The sequence below is a fragment of the Pleurodeles waltl genome, chromosome 1_2 (assembly GCF_031143425.1).
Source record: "Pleurodeles waltl isolate 20211129_DDA chromosome 1_2, aPleWal1.hap1.20221129, whole genome shotgun sequence".
Classification (NCBI taxonomy): Eukaryota; Metazoa; Chordata; class Amphibia; order Caudata; family Salamandridae; genus Pleurodeles; species Pleurodeles waltl.
Window position 1 is genome coordinate 227,569,665 of NC_090437.1, and position 25,301 is coordinate 227,594,965.

General features: G+C 41.2%; 1 protein-coding gene across 10 annotated transcripts in view; it reads right to left on the reverse strand.

The window, feature by feature from the left end:
* The window catches only part of ADGRL3 (adhesion G protein-coupled receptor L3), a 1,158,007-nt gene that overhangs the window by 787,512 nt on the left and 345,194 nt on the right, over window positions 1-25,301 (reverse strand). Inside the window, exon 3 of one of the 10 annotated variants that reach the window (XM_069237875.1) lies at window positions 20,195-20,318. The exons of the other annotated variants lie outside the window; for them this stretch is intronic. The gene's annotated coding sequence lies outside the window, so the exon portion shown is untranslated. The remainder of the gene's footprint in view (window positions 1-20,194; window positions 20,319-25,301) is intronic. 10 annotated transcript variants of the gene reach the window in all.

The window sequence follows — 25,301 nt, forward strand, 5'->3', positions numbered from 1 at the left end:
GGTGCTTGACTAAGGGTATTGAACAACACAATGTGCAGCTGATTCCCACATATTAAAATAACAAATATTTAGAGTTTGCGTCACTGCTTTAACTAGAGTTACATGATTGTGGTAAAGTGCCTGCGCTGGGATTAGAGCGTAGTGCTCGCTCCAGTTAACCCCAGCTCGGCGCCTGCGTTCACATGCTCCCAGGCAGATCTCAAGGGCCCTGTGAGAGTCCTCACACTCATATAGATTACAGGGCATTGTTGAGGCCAGGGTGCAGGGTGGGTGCAAGTCTGCAGCACTGCTGGCAGCACAGCACACCCCCCACACACTGGCAACTTCCACACTGGGGGCCCTCAGGCCTACATTTAAAGGGTGAAGAAATGTCCCCATGGGGTACTGTTCCAGACTGCACCCCCGTCAGGTGCAGAGAGTCACAGAAGGTACCCGCTTAATTATATTCAGGCAGTCAGTGACAGCAACGCCTGTGCCGCGCTAAATGATCAGCTGACAATAATACATGTGCTAGGAATATAGGCATTCATGCACTCCCAAGAATGCCACTTGAGAAAGGCATGTGCTCCATACTCTGTGGAAATGAAGACACTAAAGGTAGTGGTCGCAACAAGAGCACCGTCCTATTTTTTTATAGACTGCATATTAAAATAAATTGCGCATCGGAGCACGGAGAAACTGAAAACACAAGCGCTGGTGTTAAATGCTGAAAACAAACAAAAAAGTAGTCCCTAAACACTATCTAAAATGGGAAGAGTAGATGAATGGTGGTAATTGGTCCCTGCTCTCTGGGGAAGGGTAAAGACAGGAAGAGGCATGACACATGCATGCCATCACAAATTAGGAGAAAGATTAGAAGAGCGAAGATTGGGGCCAGCAAAAAAGAAGCACATGGATGGGCTGAAACTCACAAAGTATATACAACCTGTCTCTAGTAGAGACAAGCCGAGACCTAAAAAAGGGCAGAGGACAGAGGAGAATAAAGAGTGAGGGGGAGGGGAAAAGTAAGAAAGAGAGAAAAGAAAAAAATAGATAAAAAGAAACAAGGAATAGGTGGAGGAAAAAGGGCAAAAGAAAGGATGATTAGAAGATTCTTTCAAAGCAGTGGGGTATTTTCATTTTCTGGCTACTCCCTTGAAGACAGACACATGAGTCTAGAAATCTGCATGTAATTGATTCTGTCATCTAATCAGTTATTTTGGCTTAGTGCCTTTTACTAAACTTCCTATAAAAAATAATGGAAAATTAAGAGTAACTAATCATCCACCAATGGGGATCAGGAGATTAATGCATTTTAAAAAGAGATCAGTGTGAATACTGCAGGACGAAGGCTTGAATATAGACACAGGTGCTTCAGCCTTTCATCTTTAACAGAATGGAAAAATATGTGTTCTGGGCAACAGGGGATCTGTTAAAGACCTGGTCAAGTGCCTAGACGCTAAAAAGGGAGTATTTTGCACCATCGGATTAAAGCTATTCTTGCATTTATTTTGCTTTTTGCTTTTCTGCAGTGGCCATCACTCCCGAAATGAAGACCTATTAATTTGTTCTTATCTGTAATTATCACATGGAGTTTTTTCCAGTGAGCTAAGAGGGAGCAAAATATCGATCAGGCCCCACATATATTACAAAAGCTGCCCACTCACAGCCATATAAATAGTAGTGATGATGCTGTTCTCCCAGCCTGGCTTTAGTTGGGGTCTTTGCCTGTGATGGTTACAGCTGAGGATCCACCAGTAAGTTCTGTTGAGACGCTACGCCCTCTCAGCTGCAACTACACCATTCACCTGGCAACAAATATGTTTATTGTAAATGGTCGTCAGACCTATTTACTACTTATCACGACTGCACAATCTTAGTTGCATCCCTACATTCTTTAAGATTTGCTTGAGCAAATTCTAGGTGTTTTACCTTTTTGTCCTCAGAAAGGTGTCGGGGGAATCTGGTATAGAGAAGCTTCACTAATAAACATGTCATAAAAAATCAGCTAGACCCTGCCCCTGCTCTTTAAAGAATTATGTCAGAGGAAATCATGAAATTCTGTCTATGTCAAATCATTTTATCGGTGTGGAAAAGGCTGCTTTCCCATGGATGTATATGTCGACAGGCAATTTATATTTTTGACTTTACTCACTGACGTGTTTGTTCTTTCTACACATACAAGTTGTAGCCCAGCTCTGTATTTGCTACCCTGCCTTCGTAAGCCCCACTGTCACAGCAGTTGAATTATGTCTCATTTTGGGAGGCGACGCAGAAAAAACAGACACCCCATTAATAAGTGCAACTACCATTCACTGAAGAGCAGTGACCGTAAAGAGGATGTGGTGTTATGGACAGAGCAGCCGTCTGTCTACCTGAGGAACGAGGTTTGAGCAGCCGCGGCCGGTCCTCTGGGGCTGATGGGCCACGCCTCCTCACCTTTTGCCCCTCAAGAAGAGTGTCTGTCAGGCTCGGCAAAGGTCAGCCTGACAGACAGTCCTCATTTTCGGGTCAGGCAGCCAGGAGCTAGAGATGCGCTATTTGCACAGGCTCCTGGCTGCATGAGCTGAACTTTTCTGGGCTGTGGAGGTCACAGCTCCTGTGGATGTGACCTCCTCAGCCCAGCAAAGGTCCTTGAGACCCTTCCTCTCAGTGACGAGGGATTGTGCCAACCATTGACTCCGACCTGGGTGCTTCAGTTTTGAGCGCTGAAGCGCGCAGGGCTGAGTGTCAATCAGTGACACATCGTCACAGAGCGGGATGGGTCAGCAGTCTCACTGACCCCATCCCACTCTGTGACGAGGTTGGGGCTGCTGCCTTCGCTCAGCCAATGAGGAAAGGCAGCAGTCCCAAGCTATCTGGGACCTCAGAGGCTCGGAACTGCTGCCTTCCCTCATTGGCTGACCTCTGGTAAACCAATGAGGGAAGGCAGCATGCCCAACCCTCGTGGCACTTCTGAGGCTGAGCTGCAGGTAAGTATGTGTGTGTTTTTTTTAATGTATGTTTGGTGCGTGTGTGATTTTGAATATTTAGTAATGAGTGTTGTGAATGGATGCATGTGCGCGTGCATGTGTGTGTGAATGAATGAGTGTGTATGTGTGCCTGTGTGTCCTGTCTGCCCCCTCCCTCCTAAAATTACCAGCCACCACTGGGTTCGAGTCATGCTGCTGGCTCCCCATGCTGTAGTTAGGGGTGAATCACTTAATCTCCTCATGCTTAAAAACAAATAAAAGAATGCGACCTAGTGAAATGTAAATAATGCTCACGTAAAGTGCTCATATACCTCCGGATCTAGCTCGCGATGTCTAAAACTGCCTAAAGTTAAAATGCTTGGGCTTACAAGTTTGCTTAAAATATGATGATGTATGTTGATGTGTATCCATATCTCTAAAAACACCCATAATAAATACATATAGTTGTATAAACACATACAGTAATATTTAACATATTAACTAAACATGCATATAGATTTGCTCATATAAACTTATTATTTATATACACACACACACAAAGTCACACTGTACAGAATTGCCCTTTGTAGGTGTTTATCTGTGGTCCATTGTGTAGCCTCCCCTACAAAATCAATTCTAGGGGCACCACTATGCATCCACAAACTCATGTATGATCTAATTGGATGATAAATATTGCACATTTCTTAGGTGTGGTAAATCTACTCTCTGCCTCTTCAGTATCACAGTGCATTACCTATAAATATCAGAGCCTTGGTGTTGAACCATACAACAGAGTGTGCTGCAGTGATGCAAATCCCAGTTGGCTGGAGGCATGATATCATAGCAACGCTCTTTCGTTCATCAACAGGTACTCTACATTCAGACACAAGGTAATACCTAGAAAAACTGAACTATGAGCACAGTGCAGACATCGCTTCTGGGAGGTAATCTGAAAATTGTCTTATCAAAGCACCAAATGATGACACATAGGGGGTAATTTACTAACGTTTTGTACTGGTTTAGCGTCAACCAGTACAAAATATTTCTTTTATTATTTACTTTCCAGCGCAAAACTAACAGTAACGCAAAGTAGCACGAAGCACTGCTTTGCATTACTTATCGTCAAGGGGGCCTTACATAGGCGTTCCTATGCAACCACCCATCATTTTTCACGCAAAGCCCTATGTACTAAAAATGTGAGACAGGATTTTGAGTAAAAAAAATAACGCCTTTTGAAACCAATCGTGAAAAGAAGAAATGTTTTCACTTCTCTTCTCACTTTGCATGTGTGCTGCACTGTGCAGCACACATACAAAGTACGAAAATACTTTTAAGTTGTCTAGGCATAGTGTTTTGTACTGGAAGGTTTCCCTTCCAGTACAAAACCTATGCTAGACTCACACACACCCTTGCACTATGGTGCATAAGTGTGTGCGTGTTTCACAGCAGCTAAAATCAGCACTGGCGTTAGGGAGAGAGGAGGAGAGCCCCATATCTCTGTAGATATAGCGCTCTCCTGCTTCCTCTCTGTCACGCAATGCAGCACAGCATTTGTGGCGGCTGAGCTGCGTTGCCTGACCGTTTGGTAAATCTGCCCCATTGAGTAGCAGTAGGGTCTGAATTTGGGCTGCATTTGCAGAGAGAAAATCTTCATGTCATGGATTTCACACAACATCGTACCACCATATAGCTGCCTTGGTGTCTGCTATTACACATTTGTATTGCGTATCATGCCCCCCTAATGTGGAAAGCAAGTAGTATTTGTAAATGGTCAGGCATTTTTTTCAGTGCCAAGATTCTTCAGTTTCTTTGATTGAAAAGAAGAGCAAACTGAGCATGGGAAATTTATGCAAAATGGTGAGCAGAAGCACTCCTCTGAAGAAAGCAGCTGCTCTGGTAAAGTGAGTGCCTGTACTCAATTCACTGATTTGCATATTCCAAAACTGAGGCGGCATGGTGAGCAAAGAACGAAGGATTTGGATGCTACCCTGAGTGATCGCCAGTGGTTAGACAAATCTGAAGCATTCCTCCCATCACCTTTTATGTGTTTGGTGCGTTTCTTTCCTCCCACCTCGAGTGTTAGGAACAACACTGCACTCACATATTTATTATAAATGCTGTTTTTTAAGTAGGCGCCTTAGAGTGCTGAGGTTTATAATGAAAGCCAGTCAGAATCCTCAGAATGCAGGACATACCCACTGATGAAGCATCATAGGGCCATCCCTATCAGAAGACAATTCAATCGATGTGTTGGATCTTAGCTCAGCAAAAACAATAGAATGTAAGGAAAAGAAGGGGAAGGAATGAGAAGGGGTGGAGGGTAGGATAAATAGGTTAACGGGTAAATCCATATGTCAGAGTAGTATCGATATTAGAGACAATAAAAAAATGCAACCTACCTTGTTGTTCTATAATGTGAGGTTTGGCATCGTGAGCCAACATGAGGTCCAATAAGAAGAGGTATTGACTGGCTCAGCAGTCATTAATACTACAGTGTCTTTGGCCAGTAACCTACGGTACTGAATGGTATTAAATGAGTACCCTTGAGTGGGTTGTGATAAATATCTCTTATTCAGCGCCAAGATACCCAGTGATCGGTGGGAACATGCGCTTTACTAAATACACATCTACATGTGACTAACAATGAGGACTTGGGCGTGTAGTGACTGGATGCCAAGGAGGTGATGTACAAATGCTAACTTTTTAAGCCGTGGAACAGATGTAAATATAAGGTTCTTGAAGTCAATAATTCAGCGAAAATCCTGAATAAGGGCTACATGGTATGCAGTTAACGCTTGAATTCTAGAATACCTTTAAGAATCATTGAGCGGTCTTACTGTCGCTCTCTGAAACAGTAATCCACATTTGTGGTTAGTGTCTACATTGCAGATAACCCTAGATACTGTGCAATAGTGTGCCACGACCTTGAACCAGCCACACTTGATATATATGTGCAGATCAAATGGGTCACTATTAATTAAAAATATGTACTTTTTGCCTTTTCAAAATATCTGCCTCGGCAGGTACAAGCATATAGAGTTACCGTGTCTTTGGGAGTCTTTGATAAAAATGGCTGGAATTTAGGCCTTGAACAAAGAATTCAAGATCTGGTAGCAGGCCTAATGAAACTTTGGACTGTCGATTTCAATCGCTCATTAAATACAAAGTAGTCTATGTTTTAGTCCATCGTTAATGACAGCCTCATAGGTCTTACTTCGATGCCTAAAGATTAAAAACACATGAAATGTCTCCAGTCAGACTGCAACAACAGTCTTGCATTGTATTCTGGTTTTCGTAAACTTATTAAAAGTATGTGGTGTACACTTCCGAAGACCTTAGTGTCCTCGCAGCTCTTCAGTCCTAGACAAAATCGAAGTGCTCTTTTCCTATTTAATCCCCACTATCTGACTACTGTTAGGATTTATGCACAAATATTTCAATTTAATACGCAGGCGAAACAGGAAGTGTCTCCCCCTCCAAAAAATTAAAATAACACGAAAAAAAGTCAAGGCGAAAGTTTATAATCGTGAAATCTCTTCCACTCTGCTGGTTAAGTAGTTTGTTTACACTTCAAGAAGAATGTCTGGGCCTAAACAGCATTATTTCCCAGGCTTGTCATCCCAGATCTGCAGCCGGTGATAGTCAAAGCTCTCTGCATAGGCCACCAGGGCTGCTGTTAGGTTCCACTTCCTTGGAGGTTAATGATTTCAGCACTGTGTCTCCATTCCAGTTCCTTTCTTTCAAACTGCGTAGATCTCCCCCAAAGGATTAGGAAGAAAACGACCTGATGACCTGGGTGGATCCGTCATTGTAACTGGGATGGTCCCTGATCATTGTGTTGTGGAAATGGTCTGATCTTCGGTAGAAATTCACAGAATGGTCTGTCTCCACCACAATGTGAAAGAACTACACGACTGAGTTGTGAAACTTGTGAGGGTTACATCCCCATAAAGCCCTTAGGATACTATTCAAAACATCTGAGTCATATGAAAATACTCACTTTTTTGACTTTGATATACTATTTGCAAAAGTACTGATTACTTTGGAAACCACATTAGTCCTCGTCACAATGTAAACATTGTGGGGTCGATTCTGCATGAGAACATAAAATTGCTCTGCTGTAGTACTCTTTCGTGTACTCTTACATGCCTTTATGAATGGACTCCAAGACATTTAAAATGGAAAATAAAATAAGCAAAATGTAGGGAATATTGATATGCAATTGATACAAATAGAAAGTCCAGTGCCATCTTTGTGCTTTTACCTACAGGGAGCTGATTTTCCGCTGCTCTATTTACAAATGCATCTAAGAGTATGGAAAGAGAACTCCCAAAGTACTTTCCAAGAATGCTTTTGTAAATGAGACTCACTATTTTTTCGTGGATCGAGTCTGGTTGATTATCCTGTCTGGTGCCAGAGCAAGTACAGAAGGAACACATTACTTCAAATCCTAGTAATGTGACATTGTAAAATTAGGTTAATGCTTAGCTGCACTCAATGATGTTCTTAGACCCCCTCCTTCATAAATAGAACACTGTAGACATGTGTACTTGCAGCAAATTTTAATTTAAAGAGTGTGAAGGTCAAAGGCGATCCTGATAGGAGAGACTAATGAAGGTGAGATTTATTGTGCATTTTGCATCGCCTAACGAACTGTGTGTGTCTTAGCTGATTAAAATGGCTGGGCTTTGACATTCAAGAGATCCGGGTGTCAGTACCGTGAGTCTCTGGAGAGTAATGCTGACAGTGTATGTAGACACATCTTTACAATCAGGATTGCAAGTTCAAAGAATCAATAGTGACAATCCATGTGAATACGCCGGTTACATATCGATCGCGGCTATGAGGCAGCTTGTGTGCTACACGATAAAAGCACTGTATTTTATTCATCTATTGTAGGTCCACATCAGAGTCTGCCCGAGAGATGGCTCTAGGATGCTAAATGCTCAATGGCAGGTCATCGAGCGACTCAGTGGCAGGCCTGTAATTCCAGGCAGAGGATGAAAGAGGCTAGAAAGCTTGCCCAATGGGCCAGAAATGTGGAGCTTTTGAGACTTGCAGTGAGCTAAAAAGTGAGCATGGGATCAGCAGGGATAATGGAACACAAGAACTTTCACTGTACTGAATGACTAGACTGGAGGCTGATGGTTTAATGAGGCTGCGGAAAGAAACAAGTGTTTCCTTGTTTTGAGTATTTATGCAAAGGTGGTTTCAGACATGGGATTATTGGGTAAATACTCAACAAACCTCTGTGGGATTACGCCTGTTAGAATTTTACTTGTAGTTTTATTTTTACAAAACAAGTGTACATATAGAGAAATTATTACATATTTTTTTTATATCTGCGACATTTTAGGTGCTGTATAAAGTACTTGTTTTAGCGAGTTATAGTTAAAATGAGCCCCTTCTGGGATTCTGCTCTTAGAAGCAAGTTAATTTAGAAGTAATTCCAAATTTATTGCAGATTTGTTATTTGCAGATTCAACATTTTTTTGTCCAAGGGCATCTGGGTAGGTCAGACACCTTTATAGATAAAGTGGGATTAAATCAAAGACTTCTGCCGACACTGAAAAAAACATAAAAGCATGCTAAAACAGTCCGAGAATGGGTTGAACAGCACCAACGTTTACTTAAAAAAGTTTATTATACAGAATAAACATTAACGCCTTACTTTGCCACGATAAGTAGCCGAGTTCTCTTTAGGAATTCTCTCCCAGCTTGTGAAAACATTCTTTCAAGAAGAGATCATATTGTTTCTGCCAAATTCATTTTCTGCGCCACAGTAAATGAAGGAAAGTGCTGTCAGGTATCCAGCGAGCTCAAAATGAAATAAGAGTGCAGTGGCTATAAATCAAACGCCTTGTTTGCGGTGTTCCCTTTGAAATTGTGAGTTGCCTGTGGGACTACAAGCCACAGAAGCATCGATGGAGACTGGTGGTAATTGGGCCGTTTTAATAAGTCGGAAAGCATTAAAATAATGAATTCATGCCATATATCGTTATTGGATGGAGTGATTGCACTGTTTGCAATCCAAATATGCATTTTGTGTCAGAGCCCGAATTGGCAAAGCTATTTTTGTAATCCGTTGGGGGAAAAGGGGAGAGTAATATAGATTTCTGTGAAAAGAACATCAAAGACCATCATACACTACAGCAGAAATAGGGATCATTGCGTTATTTCTGTACATAATTAATATTCAAAATTTGATTAAAACCTGAGGACAAGAACACTCTAATTTGTTGTGAAACATCTTTTCTTTCTCACTTGCTGTTGAATAATCTCCTCATTGTCGCCATGTCTGTGTCATTTATACATGGACGCGATGCCCTGCTCCGTTTATATAACCATAACATACAACACATATTGAATAATTGGTGAACAATATATATATGTCTACCACTTCCTTTATCAGCTTTCATTCTTATGTAGAGTTTGCAACAAAAATATCTACTTTGGTGTATAACCTGTGACAATACGTCGATTACAAGACTTCTAAGGAAGAAAGTGATGGTTGGTGTCCAAAATGAGTACAGGACAAGGGTTTCCATTTACTGTTCCCTGGCGTAATGTTAGACCCTTTGCTCAGCTACAGGTGGAGTTTAAGAGCTAATAGGTAAAAAGGTGCTGTGGGGAGACTGTTTGATTGTTAAACTTGCTTAAGTGGGATGAAGACGGTTCCTAACAGTTATGATGAACCCCCACCAACCAACTATCGATTGTGGGTCTAGCCCAGAGCCAATGGCAGACTTGCTTGTGAGAAAGAAGCACTTGCCCACCACAGTGATTTTGTGATTCCATTTGTTGACTTCCCATATGCAAATCCATGAGATTTAGCAGCCTTGCTAAAAAATCCATAAATAAACATTACATCCATTTGTATATACCTAGAGGGGTTTCGCCCCAGTCCTCTTCTTCCATTGGTCTGTTCAACAGTCATTCATGTTTTGCTTCCATTTACCTCAGTATGCAGCGGGGGCAGTTGGTCAGGCCAGTTCATCTATTGACTTGCATCATGAATAGTGGCATCCTGCATGTTTTTAAACAGACGTTCATGTGAATTTGTACCTCTGTCTAAAGAGAAGCGCACTTCCATGCCAGAGCTAGTAGGAGGGCAATGCTGTAGCAATGCTTTGTTCTTTACATCCTTTATCACTTTTTTAGTCATCCTTGTGTTCAAACAAGTCTTTAGACAACACAAATTCAAAGTTAATTACACCTTTTCTTGTGCCAAAATGATTTCCATTTTTATTTTAGGGGCATTAAAACTAAAATGAGAGAGGCAGCCTGGTTGTTATGTCAAAAGCATATACAATGTGTAATTTTATTTTAATTAAACATGTTTGCTGCAAGCATGTCGTTGCCACGTTCAGGTGACAGCACATTTTTTATACTTTCTTTTTGTGACAGATTCTTGAAAAAATATATTTTTTTTAAAAATCTGTCGCGCTGCAGCTTGCAAAGGCAAGGCTGGTTGGCTTTGTCAATACTTGCTAACTAATGTCTATATCTATATCTTACATGCACCAGACATATAGGGCCCGGATAGAAAGTGGTTCTCTAAATAAATTTGGTGTGGAAACTGGAGCTCAAATTAAAGTATATGTTGCGCAAACTGTCCCTGAAGCAACTGTTTACGTTTGCAAATTTCGCCAGGTAAACCTGGTGCAAAGCATAGAGGCCAGTAGTGGGAAATTCCAGTTTGCACATCCCAGACAGCACGAAAACATACACAATTGTCACACATTTCCCCCATTAGAGATGTGCACTTGAAAATGGATGCAAATCGTACCCACTATTTACCCTACTCTGTGCAAACTGTAGTTTGCGGGTGCAAAATTTGCACTTGGCATTTGTGCACCACTTGGATTTGGGCACTCTACTTGTGTTACTTGTGTGTCAAACCATCCGAAAGTAGACAGATCAAATATATTCCCTTATTTTAAAAAAAGTGTTTTTTATTGTACTATTTTGCTACCCATTTAGATTTCTTGCAGGTGGTACAGAGGATAGCTATTAGAAAGCATTTTCTGCTATGACATACTTAAATCATGTACCTTTTCATTTTTCATTACCGTGGCATAATACTTATTTAAATATTTAATTTATTTATAGTAGGAAAGACAAATACTCCTCTACGTTTGGCAGTCTGCGATCCTTAATTAGGTATTATAAGTGTAGTCTGCTGAAAAGCATGCACAGGTTACTACTATATTGCTACATGACCCTATGGGTCCAGCCTTCACCTTTTCTTTTACAAATTATTGTTATGTTCTGTAGTCCAGTCCGTTTAACTGAACTGATCCAACACTTCAATTTATGAAATATATTATTTTCGATAAAATTCTAGGACTTGAAAAGCTAAGTTCACAAAAGCAGTTGTAAATGTAAACCTGTATGATTATACCTAACTTTTGGAGTAAATTTCCAAATTTCTTGAAATTCTCAAACGATTCCAGAGGAGCCTATGACTGTCACATCTTTCTTGAAGTACTCCCGTTTGTAAGTATACAACCCCCATGTAAATGTAGCAGGTGTACATATACATCTGTATAAATTGAGTGCATCTGTGCCTTTCTTAACGTTTATTTCTATTTTTTTTCTCCGCAGGGAAAATTGTTTTTCCCTCAGTAAAATCCCATTCTGTACCACCCCAGCAATTTCAATTTCATGTGCTTTCCCATCATATCCCACCTTGGATAGGAACTTACTTCTACCCTTGACATAAGTAAATCTATAACACATTCCGTGTGGCAATGTGGCTTCTGAATGTTTGTGGATGCCCACAATCGCAGACGTTTGTGGGCATTTACCTACTCTGGGAGGAGTTCCAGCCCTAAAAAGCTGAGCAGATTTAGTCACATATAAATTTACATCGGACTGGTTTCATTGTACTTGCGTGTGAGTCCAGTTTTGGGTGCAAATCCACATTTTCTAAATGGCTACTCCGTGTTTACATTTCTAAATGAAGGTACTTGCACACCTAAGTTTAAATTTGGTGTGCAAATAACTTTGAATCAATCCTAGGGCCAGGGCTGGCTTTAGTGGGGTGCGACTGGTGCGGTCACACTGGGTGCTGACCTGGAGGAGGGGCACTGACCTCGGGGGGAGCTGTGCTTAGCAATAACTTACAATTAAAAAGACCCTGAAGCAGAGTTCCATATGTGCCCAGCTGTCAGGCAACAATAAATATAACAAGATAACTCTTGTGAATAAAGTTCCTCACGGAGAGTGATATTGGAGTTTTGTCCAGTGGCAGTTTTGACTTGCAGAGGGTTAATATGTCTGCTGCAAAGAACAGATTTGTATATTATGTGGCTAGCTGACTGGATTAGTAAAGCTAGCCTTTTCCCGAGCTTTAAAACAAAATAAATTTTTGTGAGATAGTGCCTATGGAGGGATGAGGGGCACTTTTGCTGGGTGATAGTGCTGGACTCCGAGGAGGAGGTCTTGAGGGGGAGCACTAAAAAAGATAGTCGCGCAGGGCGCCACCAGTGCTAAAGCTGGTCCTGTCTACGGTGACCTAGTCACATGGAGTTTTGTACCAATCCCAACTATTACCATAAGAACATTTATATTTAGAAAACGACTTTTAAAGCAACAATGCATTTGCTTGTAAATGGAATGTACACCTCTGCCATTTATTTATGAGCAATTGTTTATACATGTTAGCACATTTCGCAACATCCATGCATTCAGCCTGGAGGTTGTTTGGGCAATTTTCTGAAAAAAACATACATTTACTCTATTTGTAGGGGTTGACCTATGGATGTAGGCTGAGATCAACCAAATCTGATGGGCCCTCCATCTTAGCTACTGACTGAATTTTTGTGTCCATGTTCCACCATTCTGTGTCCTCAATCCCATTTTTCCTCTTTCTTCTCGCTCTTATGCTGAATAAATCAACTCTTTTTATCTCCATTCTAATTTTCTTGTCTTACTTTCAGCTCTTGTGAAAGTATTTTGAATAACATGTCCCTTTAATTGCTCGGGCTTTTCATAGTTTGCAACAAAAACATTTTCTCGTTAAAACTGATTAACGTTTTGGGGAATTCTGAAAATTCAACCAAATCTAAAGTATATTAGTGGCAGATGAATCCATCAATGGCCAGGTAGGTTTATGAAAATAAGCACTGTTTGGCATTCCAGCTCAGTAGCTCCGACCACAATGAAAACCACTTCCTGACTCATATTCCAGTTTTCGTCTGTTGACCACAAAATGCATGTTTCTACTGTATTCATATAATTATACACTCAAACACAGCATACAATTTATCAGATAAAGGTGCTGCATTAACAAACATCAGCACGCATACTTATGTAAATGATGATTTTGAAAAATGAACTCTAAATTGCTATTGAAGATTTATCATGAAAAAATCATTTTTAGTGAAAATGATCAAGTGTTTGATTGATTATATCATTAATTATATCCCTTCACTGCGCAACCACCAGGGTGGAAATGGTTATCCATCCGCCTCATACAATCTCTGGTGTAAAGCCATGGAGCAACTGGGGGGAGGTGAGGGCATATATTCTCTTATCCATGAAGATGCTTTTGCTGCCTATGACTATTTTATGGTATTTTCTGACGATACTTAAATATACCTTTAAAAATCCAAAATCCCGCCTGCATCAAATTTAATACAACCGTTAGTTTCACATAAATTTAACTTGCACACTGAAGCCAAGAAGTCACAAGAAATGTAATGCGCAGGAATTTATCAAATGTTGAAAAGAATAGAAAGTAGAGGTAAATGTTGTTGGTTAAAAGTTAGACCAAGGGAATGCTCTTTGGTCCATACACTTGAAAGCCCAGTTATACAATAGCCCCGCACTGCTTTCACAGCAATGCACTTCCCTTGGAATATTCGGTTATAATTTTTAAGAAGCAAATGATCATATGTTCTACAATATTGAGCTTTTAAGTTAGCACCTTGGCCCAGTGTAAACAGCTACTCATGTTATGATAATGCAGCTGCTGAAGGTAAAACATATCTTTGACAATATGGAAAATCTGGTTACAGCAGGGTAAACTCTTGGATCTAGAATCCACGCAAAGCACTTTGTTCCCACTGTTCCACTTTTCTCACATTTGAGCATTACTACAGCAATACAAAGCTTGCTTTAGTTACCAATGGTAAGGAAGATTGATTTGAAGTTATAAAAAAGGAAGGCCCTACATTCCTGATCAGACTATTCAGACATTACACCCGGTCATGGTCCGTGTGCTTTGTAGTACCGAGCAGTCTGATTATCTCACATGTGACACAAGACCATCTTTGGTGGTAGAGCTTCTTCCGTGCACGGGTATCACTGTGGATTCATCTGCTCATGAAACTGGGAGTCACTGAAGGCCACTTCATATTTAGAGACAGGCTTTGCCTTGTAGATCACTTGTTGATAGAACGTTCTCAGTTTATTAGTTTCATTACATCTAGTGCCAAGAAGCCAAGTACATGGCATATGGAAGGATCTGAAATATGCACATAGCACAGTATTTCCTATATTATGTACTAGTGCTCAATCTGTACTAAAACAGAAAGTGCAGGATGCCCAGTTTTTCTTAGGAACCCATCAATGGTGCTGCATAATGCAGGGGATGCCAAATACGAAGGTTGCTTAGTCATGAATCCATCAGGTCAGTATTATTGCAGGGTGTCTTTCTTGCCTGCTTTCATCTTTTTTCACTGCTTTCCTACCTTTGTATTCCTCCTTCCTCCATTTACTGTACTATTCTCTCTCTCTCACATTTGAGACCTTTTGGTTTGTCATTGATTTTTAGCCATGTTTTACAGCATTCCCTTTTCTGTTTGCCTATCTGAGTTGGTCTGGCAAACAAAAGAAGTAGTGCAAGTGGGGGAAAGCAATATGCAGGATGGGGAAAGCTATGGGGGGCAACATAGAAGGAATAAGCAACACAAAGGGGGTCCGCAAAGAAATACAGGGGCACAGGTGGAGAAAAGGAACACAGATGAGGTAGCAAACACGGAGAGAGAGACTCGTGGGGAGGCCAAATGAACATCAGAGAGCCTAATGCAGAGGTGGGGGGTAGAAGCAAGTGCAAATAAGCAATGCAGAGCGTGGGACAAACCCATGAGGGGGAGAACGAACATGAGCACTGAGCGTGTCTGATTGGAAGACATACATAGTGGAGACAGCAGGAAAACAAATACACTCCTGTAGAGTGCATAAACAAAAAGAAGAAATAAGGAGGGCCTGAAAATGGAGCAGTGAAAGGACACTCTTAGGCAAGACATTTGCCTGTCTGAATTGGATTAGCAAATTAAAAAAAGCATTTTCAATGCAACGGGTCTCGCATTTGCTCGAGTTAGAGCTATTAGCGTTATAAAGGAAAAAAAACGCAGTGCGATCGCACTATGTAAAATGCTGCGCGATTGTGCTGCGTGGAAAATAAACAGATAAAGTAGTCCGGACCCCATGCTGAAAACATCGAGCCTCGTATGTTTTTAGTAGTTTACCGGTGCTGTGTAGGAGGGCTAAACACCGGAAAAGGCATGACGTATGCATGCCTTTCACAAATGAAAGCAAGCGGATTTTAAAAAGCAAGCCCACAAACCAATGTAAGTGACTGACGTGACATGGGTGTGGTTTCAAGCCCAAAGAGAGATTACAGAATGGACAGAGCGCTTTACGCTTGTCCATAAAAAATGGGGAGTGGAGCAACATGGAGGGCATCAGTGGGGGAACAATGCAGAAGTGTGGATGAGAGGGACAATCATATGGAGGATGTGAGTGGGGCAGGAGTAACACAAGTGGGATGGGGAGGAGAAGCAATGGCAACAGAGAAGGAAGGTGGCAGTGGGGAAAATGAACATGGAGGGAAGGGCAACAGAAGCAACACGAGTGCGCAGTGTGCATAAGTCAGTGGGTGAGATAGCAACATGGGGCAGCTGTTGAGAAGCACACGGGTGAGAAAGCAATACGGAGGACACAAGAGTGAGTACAACAAAGAAGTGGTGGGTGGAAGCACAAGGTTGACAGTGAGCATCTAAGAGAAGTGCAGAGACAGTGAAGTACATGAGGGCGACAGCTGGAAAACACATGCAGTCTTGTGGCGTGCTTACAAATGACAAAAGTAGTGCTTGCAAAAGAAGAACCATATCCAGCCAATCAAAAAAGATGGCAAAGAAGCTAAGTTCCATGAGAGGGACAAACACGAGATTGAGAAGCAGGGACACAAATAAGAAGTGGGTAAATGAAGGTAAATGAGAGGAAAGCCACAAATGGTGCAATGGGAGGGCTCCAATCCCCTTTATGGTTTTGATAAGCCCACAATATGTCTTTTGCAACCAAACAGCTGCGCTGTCTGGCAGACCTGAACTAAATAATACATCCTGGTCCCAAAAAACCCACCACCTGAAAAAATGTGCACAAATTAAGCACTATTCTGTCCCAAACTGGTGCACACCCGTTTGCCAGCTCAGCATAGTAATGTGTTTACTCAGAGGCATCACAGATTTTCTTGAAGGAGAACTTGCATCTCCTAATCCTGGTGTGTGTAGCTCTTAAAAACAAGAACCAATAAAAGGCTCTTCCATTAACTCACATCTAATAACACGATCTAGCGTCACACATTGTTTCAGAGCTCATTCCGTAGTAACATGTTCAAGTTATCTCCCACAATGTAAAGCAATGAGCAGGAAAAGTTGGAAAAGGAAGATATGGATCATAGAGGTAGCAAACATATCTTATAGTGTTAAATGAAGCCCTCAAACCACATCTATAAATGTGTTTGCAGAACAAACGGCTCTCTTGTGTAATTGAACTTAAAAGAGCTTAGGGACAAGAAATATTTAGGTAGTGAATTTTCAACTAAAATGCCTCGCTTCAATGGAAATTAGCTTTTTTTATGCCATGCTATGCAACTCATAATAAGGGGAACAGAAAATGGGCACTTCTCTAAAAATGACAAATGCAGCCTGCTACTCTGATACCGCTGAGACGGGGAACAGTTCTCCACCGAAATACGCTCCGAATCCATTATATGAATTTATGTGAGATTTCATGGTGTTTGAAAGTTTTTAAGCTGCTAAAACAGCAAAGCTCAACCAACTCATTTATAGTAAACCTTTTTTTGAATCCTGCAGAAGTGAGTTCTGTGCTCGGAGGGCTGGATAGAGCGACAGGATAAAACGCTATTATTGTCCATTTGTTTAGCCCAATAATGACAATTCTCCTAATGATGGGTGGTCACAGTGGATGAGCAGTATTTTACCACCTCCCCGAGCATTAAGACCACCTAACCATTAGTCAAAGCTATTACTGTGAAACTGTGTGTACCCGCAGCCCGGCCAGCATTTAACCCTCTCTTAAGGAGGCAAAGAAATGTCGCTCCTCATTTTATGGATTTTTAAACCCTAGTAATTTTACCTTGAAATTTAAACCCACAGGCCTGGACCATGAGGAATAAGGGATTAAATCGAGGATGAAGTGAATTGTTTTGACTGGACAGGAATCTTTCTGTGGCTTCTGTATCAAGTTAGAGTCACTTTCTTGAACAGAATATTGGGAAGTAATCGACATGCAAGGCAAACTCTTCTGTAAGCTCCTCAACTCAACCTGTACAAATGGATCCAAGAGTATCAGTGAAGCAGTGAATGCATGCTTATTTATTGTATTAGTTGACTTTAAAACTTTGCACAATAATATTAGTGCAGTGCCAATATACCCATTCTTGAAATTCTTGCACCCCAGCTATGCTGATTACCACAGTAGGCATTCTTCAAGCGTCTTCTGCGGCTGCTAATCCGCCATCCACTCAGCTTCCCACCCTCCCACACTTCTCAATCCAAACCCATTTGCCCCACTCTCCCTCAGAGAGACATTTTTCTTATTTTCTTCACTGCATGTGCATGTAGCAGCATATCTGCCCTTAATGCAAATATTGATACACATCTGGTCCATAGCATTATCTTCACCATCTGAGGCTTAGCTCCCATTCATGAGGTCAAGTATTAACTAATGTGAACAGTTTTTCTCCCTTGTGAGATAAACCAGCAACAGGAGGAATTAATTTACTTTAGTTTACTTTTTTGACATAGATGCGCTTACTTTCTGCAAACTCAAAATTGACGTACCACACCACATAAACCACTCCATCTGAGCTCTCATCCCTTGCAGAAACAGAAAGAAAACTTGTGTGAAACATTACTCTACTCAATTAAGTTAAGGTGCATTTTGCACTCCGGTGCATTGGACATGCAAGCACTTGTTTCCCCTCATCCTCTTCTCAACCTCTTCTCTGCCCAGGTTAGATAGATCTGTCATCAAAACTACTTAGAAAAAGTGGCAGTGGCTCTGATTTAAGTTTCTTTGAGTCATCACAACACGTGAGATTCCTACGTAAAGTATGATTGAGTGTAGTAGTAGCGTGCACCGCAGCTCTAATATATTGTACCACTGGAAAAGTAAAGTCAAATGAACAGAGGTATTCACCTGAAGTGCAGACTGTTAGCAAAAGTGTCTGACACAACTCTGTTTCCAGGATGGCCTCTATGGACTACCACTGTACAGGAACTGACCTTTCTTCACCAGACTTAGTTGAAGAACACTCTTAAAGTCACTTGAAAAGAGTGGGTGACATGTCCATTGGGATGTCCTCTGCAAAAGCAAAGCGCTGAAAAATGACAAAACTATTGGCATGTTGTTATCTTATATTTTTCATACATTCATACTTCAAGGCAGTAAACTAAACTTAGCAGAGTGAAAACCAGAAGATATATGGCGTTCACTGTGACAACATTCAGTATGTCCCCGGAACACAGGTGGTTTGATGAAACGATAGACAAAACAAAGCTAGGTACAGTTTTGTAAGGGCCTTCAAACGGTTATAGGATCTTTGACTGGACATTTTAGATTTAACCTATCAGTGGCAATTGAGGTACATTTTTTAATGTATCGTTCGGGTTAGGAGACCAGATCTGCTTGCATTCATTCAGTAAACCCAGTACCCGGTCCAGAGGAACAGTCTTGTGAGATTCACAGGAACAGATTGTCAGTTCTGGTGTCTCTCTATTGCTAAAATACTGTACTTGTTCAGGCAGAGAAGCACTTTATAATAGCCCTGTGCCAGTGTTTAAGCATGCAATGCTCAGTTCCTCTACATCTGCACAGTGGTTCTAGGCTGGGCAGGAGGAGAAACATACTATTATTCAACTTCTTAACCTTAATTTCAAAGTGGCCAAGTAGCATGTGGGGCACTTTAACTCTCTATTTAGTCAACACTTTGTATGTTGTGTTTTTTGACCCTACACTTTCAATGTTATGGAGGAAGCTACAAGGCTCAGAAGGCAATATGCTTGCTGTTGGTTAAAAAGCCAAGACTGGATGAATGTACCTCACACGCAATGGATCAGCTCAGCAGTTACGCATGACCAAAGAAACAGATAGACTTCCACCGGCAAATCGTGAAGTGTTACACAAAATATAAAGTGAATTTATTTTCTCCACTATCAGCTCGTTACTTCAAATGCAATCTCTCTGCTATTGTAAGCAGCTTGCTAATACTGCACAAATCCATCAGTTCGTAACAGAAATTCAATACCATAACACATGCCTTGACACAAAAACAATAACATTGACAGTTGCTACAAAATGAGAGAAATATTAGGGAAAAGGAATCCAAATTAGAAAAAAAAAAACGTGCTGAAAATCTAATATCTTCACAATAGTATAAACAAAATCCCCATAAAACTGGGTTCCAATAAAAATTAAATTTGTGTTATGATGCTTCTATTCAGTGAGGGCCAGGCCTCAATGTCCTTAGTGCTGTCACTCCTTGGCTGTTTCAAATGACTGTACGCTGGCCTCACACTACATCTAAGCAACAAACTTCAATAATTTGCGAATCCATGAACCCACATGACAACATCACCCTTGAAAATACGGGCTGACTGTTGCAAGAAGAATCTCATGCAAAGCTCTCTCCGTCACCCACCGGGCCACACGTAGCGCCTCTATGTAAACCACTGCTTAATTTGTAAAATTATACATGCCAGGGCTAGGGGTATTCCAAGTCATTTCTTGCTGTAGGGATGACTTGACTCCATATTGTACTATTGTTTTAATGTATACTGAACAGTTTTTCGTATTTATGAGCTCTGTTCCAAAAAAGACAGCGCCTCCATATGGTAGTCTGTCATAAGTAAAAGCCGGTATTTAGAAATAAATGCTGGTGCAAGTACCGGCAAGCACCGGCACAAATTAACCACTTTACGAAACAAGTATAATGCAATATTTACTACCTGAGGGAGTCGACAAGCAGGAATTGTAGGCAACAAGTATTGTGAAAATGTTTCATGGTCATTAGAACTAAGGAGTTTTGAGGTGGGTGGAAGACCTTATCATTGACCAATTGCTCTGCAGATTCTGTAACAATAAAAAAAAAAAAAAAATCATGCAATTAGGTGCTGCCCAGAATTCTATCAAGAAAGATTAAACTTTTTGACACCATTGCTTTAGAAAATAGGATCTTTACTTGTACAAAAGCACCAAAATTCTGTCTTAAACACTGGCAACATAACTGAGATCATTCGTTCAGAAAAGTGTTTAAATATGATGCCTAAAAGAAGGCATTCTAGCAAATAAGCGTATTTTAGTAAATTAACATAAGCTCGAGGTAAAGTAAGTGAGCTGTTTGCAAAGCTAATTGTTTTTCATTAAAGACTTTGTGCTGGTTATAAATATTAATACGTTTTAAAGGAATTTGTGAGTTGTGGGCAGATGCATATTGTAAAACTTGTTCTATAAGGTTTAAAGGAATGCTTTTTAGCAAACAGCTGAATTATTCACTCTTTAAGTGACTTTGTTTTTATAGTCTGTTGGTTGGGCATGGTTTTATTAATGTATTTTGAGCTATTTGTACAAGCAATCTATGTATTAAGGGAACTTGTGTTTTATCCTTTCGATGTATTCGTGGTTCAATCAACTGTAATGATTTTAATTAATTAGAAACAATAAAGACTATTGCTCTCTCACTCACATAGCGCTGGATTGACACTTTTTGGCGCTCCATGACCTTGTAAGAGCTGCAAAGTACTATAAAATGAAACATACAGAGTACCATTTTGGTCATCAATACAAAAAAGAAAATGTTAGGCCTCTGAAAATGTGTGAAAAGCGCAATATAAATACTAATACAATGACCATCAGGGGGGTAAGGGCCCACCACAAGAGGGTGCAATTCTTGTACTTACGTATAATGGCCGATAGTGCATTAACAGTAGCAGCCAGTACTTAATTTGTAAAAGAATGAGTGCCAGTGCCCAAAGTGCTACTCTGATGCCTGCAGCGGACGTTAATAACTGTCAGCGTGCCGAATACCAAGGCTGCGCAGTCCTGAATCGACTTCAGGCCTCTTTAATCCACTGCCAGACACTCTCCTTTCTCTCACTCACTTGGTTACTGTTTTTCCATCATCACTTCCTCCCTCTTTCCCATTTGTGTGTTTTTCTTGCTCTCTGGGAATGTCTGATGGGAACAAATCAAGTGCCGGCCCCCAAAAATGAGTGACGTTGGTCCCCAGCAGCCCAAATTAGCCACTGGTAACAGCTCTGCTCTGATGCCAATCATCTATTTCTGCACTTCATGCGGTGTGCTCTACATCCAAATGCATTTTAACACATACAATTATAAACGTGGACTCTACGGACATTAACACCCAAATCCATTTCATCCGATAAGGTGGAAAGTAAACGCAAGATTCATAGCAGAACAGACTATCCAGGATAATTCCAATAAAAAGTGACCTGTAATCATGCACTCTACTCTAACACTGAATCTAGGATTTTTTTCGTTGTTCTCTTTAAAAAGACAAAGATTCGAGTCTCTTGGGCTTTATGGTTAATTCGTTTTTACCAGCTGCAACATTGTCTATGTATTACAGGTATTTTTTCTAGCGCCTATCTTGCCACAGGGGCTATAGCGCTCTAAATGAAAAACAAGATGAACATAACAAACAATACCATTACAACATTTGCACGCTCATGCAGGAGTAGTAAAACAAATAAGTTTGGCTGGAAGGAAGATGTAAGATGGCTGATTAGATCTTTACTCAGAGCTTCTAAAGAGCAACAAGTTACTTTTTAGGCAGCAATCTAGATTGTCAACACATCATTTTTCCAAAACATACAACATGGTGGTTGACTAAGCATCCCTGAAAATGAGGGCAATAAACACTATGCGGAAGCTTGTTTAAATCTAGCAAACTGAAGTTTGATTTGGTTTGCCTTTATTTCTAATATTCAGTTTTTCCAGGCAATTGTCAAACCGTTTTGTGTCCCAAAAGGTTTGCTCCTCTCCAGGGGCGCATTCTAATTGAAACATCATCTAGAATGGACATGGTCGTTGGCATGTACCCTAACTCTCCTCCTTAACCCTTGTGACCTTCTCTTCATCACTCTGCACCATTCGACTTGTCTAGGGTCTGGATATTTAAGGTGGCAGCATTTCCCTTGTGGAAGTGAATGTGGCAAATGGGGTTATTTATTCGCTAGAGTTTCCACAAATGTACATTACATGTCTGAAGAAGGTTTTGTGACCATACAGAAGAAATAGTCTACAGACCAAGGACCAGATTTATCAAGGCATTGCATTGCCATTGCCTCACACAAGGGCACATATTTATACTTTTTTAGTGCTGTATTTGCGTCGTTTTTTTACGCAAAATCTGCGCTAACTTACAAAATACAATTGTAATTTGTAAGTTTGCACTGATTTTGCATCAAAAAACGATGCAAAGGCGGTGCTAAAAAAGTATAAATATGGGCCAAGGTGTGCAAATGCAGTGCACTCTGTAAATCAGATATACCAAGCAAAGCGAGGCCACCATGCATGGCCCTGTGCGGCTCAGTAAGTCTGGAGTAAAGCAAAGCAGTGCAAGCCACTGCTTTGCGTTACTGTGCCCTGGGAAGGCATTACATAGGCCTTTAAAAGGCATTGCATGGGTGGAGTGGGATGTTGGTATACTGGGAAGCACCGGATATAACAGGAAGCCTTGCGGCCTTCGTTTATATCAGTTTTGCAGCTGGTTCAACAATCAATACATTCACCAAAGCTCATTGGAGAAACGAATTAGCAATCTTAATCCTTAGATGACATCAACCCCACCTGGTTAAATCAATTATTTAGAAGCTGACGTATTGAGGGTATAGCGTGCACGCAATCCTAGAGCAAACCTTACGACAATAGCAATGCTAACCGTGGCCGCAGGAAACACTATCAGAATATGCATTTTCTATATTTTCCTTCATAAACCTGTTGACTACCTTGACAGTTAACATGTGAATTGAAGGCATCTGAAATAAATGTAGGATAGCTGCTTCAAAAGTCTACTTGTGTGTAATGTATGGGCTGTCGGTGGTCAAATAAGGCTCCTTTCTGACCATTGCAGCTATGCTGGCCCCTTCCACCCAAAACAAAGCCGCTTGCGGAAGAAATAAAAGGCCCTTTTGATTTCATTAGTCTCCTATTGAATCTGCTGGCACCCATAACCTCATCACATTTGGTGCTTCATGGGCCTCACCCTGAAGGAGTCTGGCCTCGGTAGCATGCTTCTTGGTGTCATTGGGTGACCTTGAGCTACCAAGAATTTTACGGATCCAACAGGAGTGGGAGGGTTACAGCAAAAAAGAAAAAAATGCATTCCTTAATCATACCGACATTGTTCTGTGTTGATTAATTGCCCTGTCTTTCCAAGGCCACGACCAAAGGGCTGTAGGAGTTGCACACATTCCAGTTCTCCAGCATACGGCTGGCATGCATGCTAACTATAAACAAAGGGGGGAAGCAGATGCGTGTATGTCTGTGTGTGTCATATAGAGGCACGTGGGGCACCTCCTCTGATATATATTAATGGTAAACGAGCATCTAGGTAGTCACACACAAGACTGTGACATCACTATGCTAAATGTTATCAGCAATACTCTAAAATACTCAAAATGCAATGCACACCAATCCATTCTGTCTGAACTTAAAAGGAGCTGAAATGTGACGTGCCCCTCTGCCTCAATGGCTGACAACCACTGAGTTCTGCTCCAACAAGGAACAAGAGTGACAGTGACAAATGACACAGAGATGGGACATTAGACATTTCAGATAACACAGTGAAGGGTTTTTTAGATCAGGGGCAGGGGACCTGCAATAACAAACACTGGCAAAGCCAATAGTTCTCCTTTAGGGGGCCTATTTCTTTGTCAAGGACTTTTATAAATGCTGCACAACATGCTCAATGCTGTGCAGTGTGGCTAAAGGAGAATAAGAAAAGCCTACGATGCAGCCATCAGCTTCATTTTGTAGGTGTGCACACACCAAGCACCTTCAAAATTACCCAAGTGTTTTTTTCTTTTTATTTAGCAATCTGAGTTGGATCAGAAGAAACTTGAGTGGAAGTGTTTCTTTTTAATGCAAGTGAAGGGGTAGAAACATGAAAGGATGAAAGCAGATCATATACTGGGAGGAGACGGATGCAACATACGTAAGGAGAAAGCAACACGGAAGGTGTTGGGGAGGTAACATGGAGCACCATGCACTGCTAGTTAGCCCAGATATTACAGCAGACAGGACAACTGCTAAAACATCCTTAAAAATATTAATGGAACATTAGCAGTAAAAATTTTGAAGAAAAAGCTGTGCATGGTGGGAAGTGAGTTATAGTTACTTGAAAGAACTCTAACTATAACTACAAAATTTCTATGGTTTAGTGCGTGTAAATTCAGAACCTAACCATAATGATCGTGTAACCTTTGTTTTTTCAGTGAAAAAAAAAATCTTCATCCATTGGTGTGTTTAAGGGTCATTCAGATTTTACTTCCACAAACCGCAACATAAGGCATGGGACAATGGGTTAGGCCACTTCAATTATGGTCTCTGTTCACTGTGGGTGACAGCATTTCGCTTGTTTAAATGTGTACATCTAACTAAAAAAGGAGCCCACTTCAGTGCTAAGCATTGAGGATCAATCTTGGCTCTTAATTCTGTTTTCATCTTTTTTTTGTCTTGGGTTAGCCAGGGGCGGCTCCTCCATAAGGGTGAAGGAGCGTTACCCCCACCTCCCTGCCAGCAGCAGCAGCTGCAAAACTTTTCAAAGGAAACGATAATAAACTGTGTTTATTATTGTTTCCTTTGAAAGGGGCGGGCCACAGGGGTGACGTGCACTGAGTGCTCAGCAATCCCCCTCCGAGCACATGTGTGTTTGGCCGGCTGTCTCGGGCCAGCCAAACACACATGTGCACAGGGGTATCTCCAGCCCAGCACAGAGAGCCTGCACATGCTCCCAGTCTGCCTGGGAGCACCCTGGCTGGGCACTCCCAGCCAAACCTGGTGCTGGTTTTGGCAGCGTCAGGATTGGCCGCA